The following is a 10,902-nucleotide window of genomic DNA, read 5'->3' as shown; positions in this document are numbered from 1 at the left end:
GTGATGTTTGTAAACAAATTTCGAGAGGAGCATGTGCAGAAGTTTCAGTATCAAATACGTCATTGACATTTATCCCATCATCAAATCAGTTTCTGAGCAACGCCTATATATACCAAAGCTGTCTTACCTGCAGCATCTCACGACTTTAGCATTGGCACATCCAATCGCTGTAGCCTTGTCCAAACAGCAAATTTCCATGAGGATGACACGGCTCCTCTTGCAAACTCCAAGCCGCTGTCCAGCACATCAGCACTCGGCAGAGCATATCAACAGAGTCCGCGGTCTTAACTTAGGCCCGCCACGCCGCCGCTCTTTCAGACACCGGCAACAAACCTGAGCCGCTCCCCAGTTGGAAACCACCGGCCCAGATCAATCGAGTGCCAGGCCACCGCTCTACAGGCGAAGCGCCACCATCGGCCAATTCGCCATGACAGCGTGAGCACGTCTCCGCTAGGGTCTCATCCACCCCCTACGCACGGAACATTTCCACTTAGTAGCGCCCGCAATCCCTGCTCTCGGCGCGCCAAATTTAGGAATAACAAGCCTGTCCGCTCGTGAGTGTGACGTCACGCGAAGCGGCTTCCGGGTCCAAGCGCTCTATTCAACTGCATGGGGAGACCCATGAAATGGTAATTATAACGTTTACAAAGCGATTTATTATTTTCGAAAATCATGATCACAATATATATGTCTATGCCTCATACATTAGTGATTTAATTTAAGACAAGTGATTAATTTTATAAATTGCTAAAAATGTTTGGTATTTGTTATGCAGCAAGCCCAAAAATGGTTGTGTACAACATGACTCTGTATAAAACTAACTTATCGTATAATGTTTAAAATTGATCATAAACAAATAATTTCTCAACTTATTGCATGGGGAGACTCATGAAATGTTAATTATAATGTTTACAAAGCAATTTATTACTTCAAAATCACTATCACAATGGGGTATATGCCGAAGCATGCTAATAGGACTCTTCATTTGCCAGTAACCTGGGCTAAGCACTTCCGGCGAATTGAATGCCAATGCAAAAGCCAGTGCGTTCAAGGTCTGTTTTCTTTAAAAATGAGCGATTTCCACTAGCTGAGTGATATCGCCATATCTTTATAATATGAGCATTTATTTTACCCCAGTATGTTTAATGGAGCTTATGCGTTAGCCTGCTGATTCGGACGACCGCGTGCGAGTAAACAGCTTCTGTCTCATTTTACGCTTGAGCAACCAAATAAATGCTAAAGTTTATTTAGCTGAATGTATTTTAATGACATTACAACATCGATGCTGTATAAGGAACCGTACAAAATGGAAAAAAGTTCACAATAACAGGTCACTGGAAGTGTATCAGCATGGGAACGTTCGAGGTTACTAAAGTAACCCTTCGTTCCCCGAGGAGGGGAACGGAAGCACTATAAGTGGATTTGATTTGTAAAATCCACGCATTGGGAGGATTCGGATCAGAAGCCGCTTGTCTGGAGAGTATTGAACGGGCCAATGAATGAAATTAATTGGCAGCGTAAGCTTGCGCAGGTGTGCGACATCTGCAATTATCTCAGCATATAAGCACACCTGAAGCCAGCAGACGCCATCCTTTTAAGCTGAAGAGACTTTCAAACAGCTAAGGGACAGTCATTATGGCGACGGAGTATAGTGCTTCCGTTCCCCTCCTCGGGGAACGAAGGGTTACTTTAGTAACCTCGAACGTTCCCCTTCAGGGGGAACTTCAGCACTATACGTGGATTTGATTTGTAAAATCCACGCATTGGGAGCCCATTGAAAGCGCCATAATGACTGCAACTTACCAACACCCCCGATGAGGAGATAGTCAAGCAAGCGTGACGCACCCACATCATGGGGGGCGCGGTCCTCCAACGTGTCCCTGGCCCTAATTTATCCTACTTCAACAGAAGTTTTACGGATTTAGATATATTTTTTGGGAAGTCGTGAGCATCTAGATAATTCTAGGAAATACGACAGTACGTTGGGAAGCATGCAATCCCGATAGGGAGGACGCTGCGGAGGCCATCCGTTACCCAAGGGGGGGATAGATGGCAGAATTTACATATGGACTAGCCCTAAAAAGGGGGAGTACGCATAGCAAAAGAGTGGTTAGCGGAGAGGGAAGACACGGGTCCGCCCAGGGGGGGGGACTTAACCGTGGCGGAATAAGCATATGGGATCGCCTAGTGGGGATCACGCATAGCAGGCACCTATACCCAAAACGCGGGCTGACCAGCGGGCAGACCTACAACGTAGTGGGCCAGCAAGTGACTCCTCCGCTGAGTCAGTGCTGGGGGCCACGGAGGAATCTGCAGGGCTCACCTGACGGGGAACTTTACTGACAGATAAAAAAGGCGCACGTACCTCCGTGTTAGGGAGAATGGCGCAGCAAGCGTGTTTCAACACCCTACCGAGTTGTCTCCTCAATCACCAAAGGGTTACCTAATACCCTTGAGGAAACCGGCTCCACTCGCAGATTGTAAAACCTTGCAAATGTGTTGGGTGTCGCCCAGCCCGCAGCTCTACAGATGTCTGTTAGAGAGGCGCCGCGTGCACGCGCCCAAGAGGATGCAACGCTCCGAGTGGAGTGTGCACGAACTCCCGGGGGACACGGCTGACCTAGACTCGAATAAGCGAGTGAAATGGCATCCACAATCCAGTGGGATAATCTTTGTTTTGATACGGCACTTCCCTGCTGCCGACCGCCATAACAGACAAAGAGCTGCTCAGATGATCTAAAATTCTGAGTACGGTCCACATAAATGTGCAGAGCGCGAACTGGACAAAGTAAAGAAAGGGCTGGGTCTGCCTCCTCCGGGGGCAGCGCTTGCAGGTTCACTACCTGATCTCTAAAGGGGGTGGTAGGAACCTTGGGCACATAACCGGGGCGGGGTCTCAGGATGACGTGAGAGTAATCCGGCCCGAATTCCAGGCACGAGTCACTGACCGAAAATGCCTCCAGGTCCCCGACCCTCTTGATGGAGGCCAACGCAACCAGCAGAGCTGTCTTCAGGGACAGAAATCTTAGAGATACTGATTCGAGTGGCTCAAAGGGATCGGATCGCAGACTCGTGAGAACGAGGGCGAGATCCCAAGAGGGCATGAGAGGGGGGCGAGATGGATTAATTCGCCTAGCACCCCTAAGGAACTGGATGACCAGGTTATGCTTTCCCACGGTGCCGCCAGCTACCGCGCTATGATAAGCGGAGATGGCGGCCACGTAAACCTTGAGAGTGGAGGGCGACAGCCTGCTGTCCAACTTCTCTTGAAGGAAAGAGAGCACAACACTAATCTGGCAATTTCGGGGGTCTTCTCTGCGAGAGACGCACCATTCAGTGAATAGACTCCACTTCAGGGCGTAGGCGCGCCTCGTGGAGGGGGCTCTAGCCTGAGTGATGGTATTAACCACCGCAGTCGGTAGGTTACCTAAGTCTTCCTCGCGTCTAGGGACCACACGTGGAGGTTCCAAAGATCGGGGCGAGGGTGCCAGATGGTGCCCTGTCCCTGAGAGAGTAGGTCCTCTCTCAAAGGGATCCGCCGGGGGAGGGCCGTCGCGAGGAGTGAGAGCTCTGATATCCAGGTCCGGTTGGGCCAAAGGGGCGCAACTAGCAGAACCTGTTCCTCGTCCTCCCTGACCTTGCACAGAAACTGCGCGAGCAGGCTCACTGGGGGAAACGCATACTTGCGCATGCCCCGAGGCCAGCTGTGGGCCAGTGCATCCGTGCCGAGAGAGCCCTCGGTCAGGGAAAAAAACAACTGGCAGTGAGCGTTCTCGGGGGAAGCAAACAGATCGATCTGGGCCTCCCCGAATCGCGCCCATATCAGCTGAACAGACTCGGGGTGGAGTCTCCATTCTCCAGGACGTAACAGCTGTCGTGAGAGCGCATCGGCTGCACGATTGAGCGTGCCTGGGACGTGAATGGCGTGCAGCGATTTCAGCCGCGGGTGACTCCAGAGGAGCAGACGGCGGGCGAGCTGAGACATGCGGCGAGAGCGCATACCCCCCAAGCGGTTGATATACGCCGCCGCCGCCATACTGTCCGTCCTGACCAGCACGTGTTGCCGCTCCAGCACCGGTAAAAAGCGGTGGAGAGCGAGGAACACTGCCAACAGCTCTAGGCGATTGATATGCCAATGCAGCTGGGCACCCTTCCAGAGGCCCGCAGCCGCATGCCCGCGACACACGGCCCCCCAACCCGTGTTGGAAGCGTCTGTTGAAACAACAACATGGCTGGACGCCTGTCCTAGAGGCACACCGGCCTGTAGGAACGAGGGGTCGTTCCAAGGGCTGAGGGCGCGGCGACACAGCGCAGTAACCGAGACCCGGTGTGTGCCCGCGTGCCATGCGCGTCTGGGGACCCGATCGTGAAGCCAGTGCTGAAGTGGTCTCATATGGAGCAACCCGAGCGGCGTGACGGCGGCTGCGGATGCCATATGCCCCAGGAGCCTCTGAAAGAACTTCAGTGGGACCACTAGTTTGCTGTCGAGCCCCCTCAGACAGTTCAGCAACAGGCGAGCGCGTTCCTCGGAGAGGTGCGCTACCATGGTGATCGAGTCCAGCTCCATCCCGAGAAAAGAAATCCTCTGCACGGGGGCGAGTTTGCTCTTTTCTCGGTTGACCTGAAGCCCCAGTAGGCGGAGATGCCGAAGCACCTTGTCCCTGTGCATAATCAATTGCTCCCGCGAGTGGGCTAAAATCAGCCAGTCGTCGAGATAATTGAGTATGCGAATGCCCGCGAGCCGAAGGGGCGCTAGGGCACCCTCCGCGAGTTTGGTGAAGACCCGCGGAGACAGAGAGAGCCCGAAGGGGAGGACCTTGTACTGCCACGCTCGACCCTCGAACGCAAACCGCAGAAATTGGCGGTGGCGTGGAAGAATGGAGACATGGAAATACGCGTCCTTCAGGTCTATGGCTGCAAACCAATCCCGAGGACGAACGCATTGGAGAATGCGCCTCTGCGTGAGCATTCTGAACGGCAGCCTGTGCAGACAGCGGTTCAAAACGCGCAGATCTAGGATTGGCCGTGACCCACCGCTCTTTTTGGGTACGATGAAGTATGGGCTGTAAAACCCACTCTCCATCTCGGCTGGAGGAACTGGCTCGATTGCACCCTTCGCCAGGAGGGCAGCAATCTCCTCTCGCAAGACAGGGGCGGACAGGGGGTTGACCCTGGAGAAATACACGCCCGTAAACTTGGGGGGCCGTTTCGCGAACTGAATCGCGTAACCGAGTATGATTGTGCATATGAGCCACCGCGAGGGGCTGGCCCGCGCTAACCAGGCAGGCAGAGCCCTCGCTAATGGAGTCATCGCTACAATCGCTGACGTACCAGCGGTGGGGCAGCGCGGAGTGGGTGTGCTGATCCAGGAAGCACGAGGGTCCCGCGGAAGAGCTGGAGGAGAGCGATTCGCTCTGGCTCCGCACCCTGACTCCGGAGAGGGGGCTGGAAGGCTGAGGGAAGGGAGACCGTCCCCCCAGCGCTCGTGAGCCACTGGCGAAGCACGTAGAGTCTGCGAGCCGGAAGGCAGCGCGTCCCAGACTGGCAGAACTCGTGCAGTCACATCCGGGGAAGGGAAAAAGTGCTCTTTTACTGATGTTTTGGTGGCACTGAAAAGTACCGTTGTTACCGGGGCCCCGCCCTCCAGCGGGGAAAGAGCAAGTTTCCTCTTCTCCGGATGGCCTGTCTCAGGGACGCTTCGCGGTCCGTTTACCGGACTTAACGGCGCCCTGGGCAGGAGGGGCTGCCTGCTTTCGAGGTGAACGCCGCGCCCGCTTGGCCGGAGGCGGGGGCGGGGCAGCACTCGTTGGCGGGCGCCCTCGGCGAGGAACAGCGGAGGTGGATGGCTCGGCAGGCGGAGCGGGCTTACGGCCACGCCGATAGATGACATTGCCCATCGCATCCGACTGCTCTTTCACCACCTTGAATTCCTGGGTGAATTCACCGACGGTGTCGCCGAATAGGCCAGCCTGGGATATGGGCGAGTCAAGAAAGCGAACTTTGTCAACGTCGCGCATATCGGCCAGGTTTAGCCAGAGGTGGCGTTCCTGAACCACAAGTGTGGACATCGTCCTCCCCAGCGCACACGCGGCGGACTTAGTAGTCCGAAGAGCATAGTCGGTCGCGGTGCGCAGCTCATGTAATAAGCTTGGGTTGGACCCGCCCTCGTGCAGCTCGGCCAGCGCCTGCGCTTGGTAGCGCTGGTAGGTGGCCATCGCGTGCAAAGCAGAAGCAGCCTGGCCCGCAGCCTTATAAGCTCTGGCTCCGAGGGAGGCAGACAACCTACAGGCTTTGGACGGGAGGCGGGGCAAACCCCGCCACGTAGAGGCGCCGCGCGGACAAAGATTGACCGCGATAGCGCACTCCACTGACGGGATCGCCTCATACCCCCTGGCAGCTCCGCCGTCAAGGGCGGTGAGGGCGGAGGCACTCGCAGCACGGGCAGAGAAAGGTGCCCTCCAGGACTGCGTGAGCCTACTGTGCACTTCCGGGAAGAAGGGGACGAGAGGCTTCGAAGGCTTCGCCTTCTGGTCCTCTACGTAGCACCCATCTAGTCGGTCCGGCCGCGGAGCTGGGGGATAAACCATCTCCAACCCCACGGCCGAAGCAGCCCGGGAAAGCACGGCTAACATGTCCGCTTCAGGATCCGATTTGACAGCGCTCACCTGCCCGGAGGGGGCGAGCGGGTCCGGATCTTCGTCGGACAGTGAAAGCCCACCCTCCGATGCCGCGGAGGACATCTGATCTCCGGTGTCAGCGAGTGTGAGAGCTACCATCTGGTTAGACGGATCACTCTCACCACCCGAAGCTTGGATGGAGCGCCGTGAGGAGCGAGAGGTCCGCGAGCCCGTGGGCGGCGGATTAGCTCCCGCTGAAACCCTCAGATCTGCCCGAGCGCCCGCTGCTTTTTTAGAGCAGGAGGCAACTGGGGTGGCTCGCTCTCTTGCGAAAGTTAGCCGCGATCTTAGCTGTGCAACGGTCATGGCATCGCAATGACGACATGAACCGCCCGCGAGCACCGCATTAACATGCTGGACCCCCAAACATGCAATGCAGTGATCGTGTCCATCATCCGGAGACAGGAAACCCCCGCATCCAGAAACGCACAGTCGGAGCGCCATCCTGAAAAGGACGTGCTGCACGACTGTGTTGCTCTTTTAGGAAAGTTGCAACTATACGCACCGCTCTGGAGGACCGGACCCAAAGAACCGCAGGCAAGGGAGTAACCCAGCTCGACCGTCTGCCACCGCGAAGACCCACTCTGGACCGGGAGACACACTCGTTCGCTCTGAAGTGCTGATCAGCAAGAGGAACCCTCATCGACTCACTCAGAAAGGATCTGAAGCGAAAAGGATGGCGTCTGCTGGCTTCAGGTGTGCTTATATGCTGAGATAATTGCAGATGTCGCACACCTGCGCAAGCTTACGCTGCCAATTAATTTCATTCATTGGCCCGTTCAATACTCTCCAGACAAGCGGCTTCTGATCCGAATCCTCCCAATGCGTGGATTTTACAAATCAAATCCACTTATAGTGCTGAAGTTCCCCCCGAAGGGGAACAGCAGTAGCTCAGCATATACCCTATACATACGTCCACACCTTTTATCTGACGGGCAGAAAGTAATTAATTTTTATAAATTGCTTATTGTTTTTTGGTAATTGTTATGCAGCAAGCAATGCTTGCGTATTTTGTATAAAATTAACTTTATTGTGTGATAAGAATTTAAAGTGATCATAAACGAATAAATTTCTCAACTCAAATGAGTGGGGGCTTGAACCCGGAAACAGTATTACTTACGTCACCAACAGGTCACCACTTAACAAGCGGAGTCTTCCTTCATGCCGCTTGCAGATTAACCAGGTTTGTTCAGGCCCTGATGCAAGTTCCAGCGTGAGGCTGCCTCCGCTGATGTCACCAACGCTGGCAGCCCCTTCTCTCTTCTCTTTTCCTTCCACCTGTGATCCTAGGGCCATCAGTAGCGCGAGCACGCCTCCGCAATCGGCTCTAGCCCCCAACTTTCTTCAGGCCCCGACGCAAGTTCCAGCGTGAGGCCGCCTCCGCTGATGTCACTAGCACTGGTAGCTCTCCTCTCTTCTCTTTTCCTTCCAACCGTGATCCTAGGGTCATCAGTAGCGCGAGCATGCCTCCGCAAACGGCCCTAGTCCCCAACTTTCTGTCAGGCCCCGACGTAAGTGCCAGCGCGAGGCCGCCTCCGCTGACGTCACTTACGCCGGCAGTGCCTCTTCTCTTTTCCTCCCACTTGTGATTCCAGGGTCATCAGTAGCGTGAGCACGCCTCCGCAAATGGCTCTAGTCCCTAATTTTCTGTCAGGCCCCGACGTAAGTGCCAGCGTGAGGCTGCCCCCGCTGACGTCACTTACGTCGGCAGCCCTTCTTCTCTTTTCCTCCCACCTGTGATTCTAGGGTCATCTGTAGCGTGAGCACGCCTCCGCAAACGGCTCTAGTCCCTAATTCTCTGTCAGGCCCCGACGTAAGTGCCAGCATGAGGCTGCCTCCGCTGACGTCACTAACGCCGGCAGCCCCTCTTCTCTTTTCCTCCCACCTGTGATCCTGGGCCACGTATAGACTATATTCCTTAGATTCATCGTCTAGGTACTTTATGTATAAACTTAAGTACGTTATTAACGTTTACATAGACAACACGCGTATAAAATAAATTGCTTAATTAAATAAATTTGATAAGTAATTATGAAGTAATAATAACACCAAGCTGATAAGCAACTTCAGCTCAGAAATCATCCAGAATCCCATGACTAGCTTACCCCATCTATTTTCACAGCGATTCAAGTCGCAATTGCACTAAGTATAAACCATGGAACTCCATTCAAAACTTCGGGTACTGCTCAATTCTCCTCGCACTACCTTAAGTTCCTTTAATCCTATCAATTAAGTTTTCTACAGAAATTAAACCGAAAAGTCAGTGGAAATGCGCTATCGTTGCCCCCTTTTTACCATTTCAACCCCTAAACCTTTCCTAACCCTGGTCATTAACCCCTTCAAGGAGTTCTATTAAAAGGTTGCTGCTGCACAGCGACCACTCTCACTGGGGACGCACACCCTATTACGTACTACTGCAAGCACAGTGGCTGCTTCCACTCTAGACACACGCCTTATTACGCTCCACTGCAAGCGCAGTGACTGCTCCTATGGTAGACATACACATTATTATTATGCACCACTGCTAACGCAGTGACCGCTCTCACTGGAGACGCACACCTTATTTATCATGCACCACTGCAAGCGCAGTGACTGCTCCTATGGGAGAAGCACACCTTATTTATCATGCACCATTGCAAGCGCAGCTACCGCTCCTACAGGAGTCTCACACCTTATTTTGTATGATTGCAAGCGCAGTGACTGCCCCTACAGGAGTCGCACACCTTATCATTTTGTACTATTGCAAGCGTAGTTACCGCTCCCACCGTAGTCACACTCCTTATCATTATGCACTACTGCAAGCGCAGTGACCGATTCTACGGGAGATGCACACCTTATTACATACTACTGCTAGTGCAGTGACCTCTCATACAGGAGACACACACCTTTTTATCATGCACCACTGCTAGCGCAGTGACCGCTCCTACGGGGAACACACACATTAATATTACGCACCACTGCAAGTGCAGTGACCGCTCCTACAAGAGACGCACACCTGATTACACACTGCTGCTAGGGCAGTAATTTCTCATACGGGAGACACACACCCTATTATTATGAAAAAACTGCAAGCACAGTGACTGCTCCTATGGGAGAAGCACACCTTACTATTATGTGCCACCGCAAGTGCAGTGACCGCTCCTACGAGAGACACACACTTGATTACACACTACTGCTAGCGCAGTGACCACTCCTACGGGAGACGCATATCTTATTATGCACCACCGCTAATGCAGTGACCGCTCTTATGGGATACGTACACCTTATAATTATGCACCACTGCAAGCGCAGTGACTGCTCCTACGGGAAATGCACACCCTATTACACACTGCCGCTAGGGAAGCGACCACTCATACCTCATACAGGAGACACACACCCTATTATTATGCACCACTGCAAGTGCAGTGACTACTCCTACGGGAGACGCACACCTTATAATAATGCACCACTGCAAGCGCAGTGACTGCTCCTACAGGAGACGTACACCTTATTACACACTGCCGCTAGGGCAGCGACCACTCATACCCCATACAGAAGACACACACCTTATTATCATGCACCACTGTTAGTACAGTGACCGCTCCTACGGGAGACGTACACCTCATAATTATGCACCACTGCAAGTGCAGTGACTGCTCCTACGGGAGACGCACATCTTATAATTATGCACCACTGCAAGCGCAGTGACTGCTCCTACGGGAGACGTACACCTTATTACACACTGCCTCTAGGGCAGTGACCACTCATACCTCATACAGGAGACACAGACCTTACTATTATGCACCACTGTTAGTACAGTGACTGCTCCTACGGGAGATGTACACCTTATAATTATGCACCACTGCAAGCGCAGTGACTGCTCCTACGGGAGACGTACACCTTATTACACACTGCCTCTAGGGCAGTGACCACTCATACCCCATACAGGAGACACACACCTTATTATCATGCACCACTGTTAGTACAGTGACCGCTCCTACGGAAGACGTACACCTCATAATTATGCACCACTGCAAGTGCAGTGACTGCTCCTACGGGAGACGCACATCTTATAATTATGCACCACTGCAAGCGCAGTGACTGCTCCTACGGAAGACATACACCTTATGACACACTGCCTCTAGGGCAGTGACCACTCATACCTCATACAGGAAACACACACCTTCCTATTATGCACCACTGTTAGTACAGTGATCCCTCCTACGGGAGACGTACATCTTATAAT

The sequence above is a fragment of the Danio rerio genome, chromosome 22 (assembly GCF_052040795.2).
Source record: "Danio rerio strain M-AB ecotype USA chromosome 22, GRCz13ab, whole genome shotgun sequence".
Lineage (NCBI taxonomy): Eukaryota > Metazoa > Chordata > Actinopteri > Cypriniformes > Danionidae > Danio > Danio rerio.
This window is presented reverse-complemented; position numbering follows the sequence as displayed.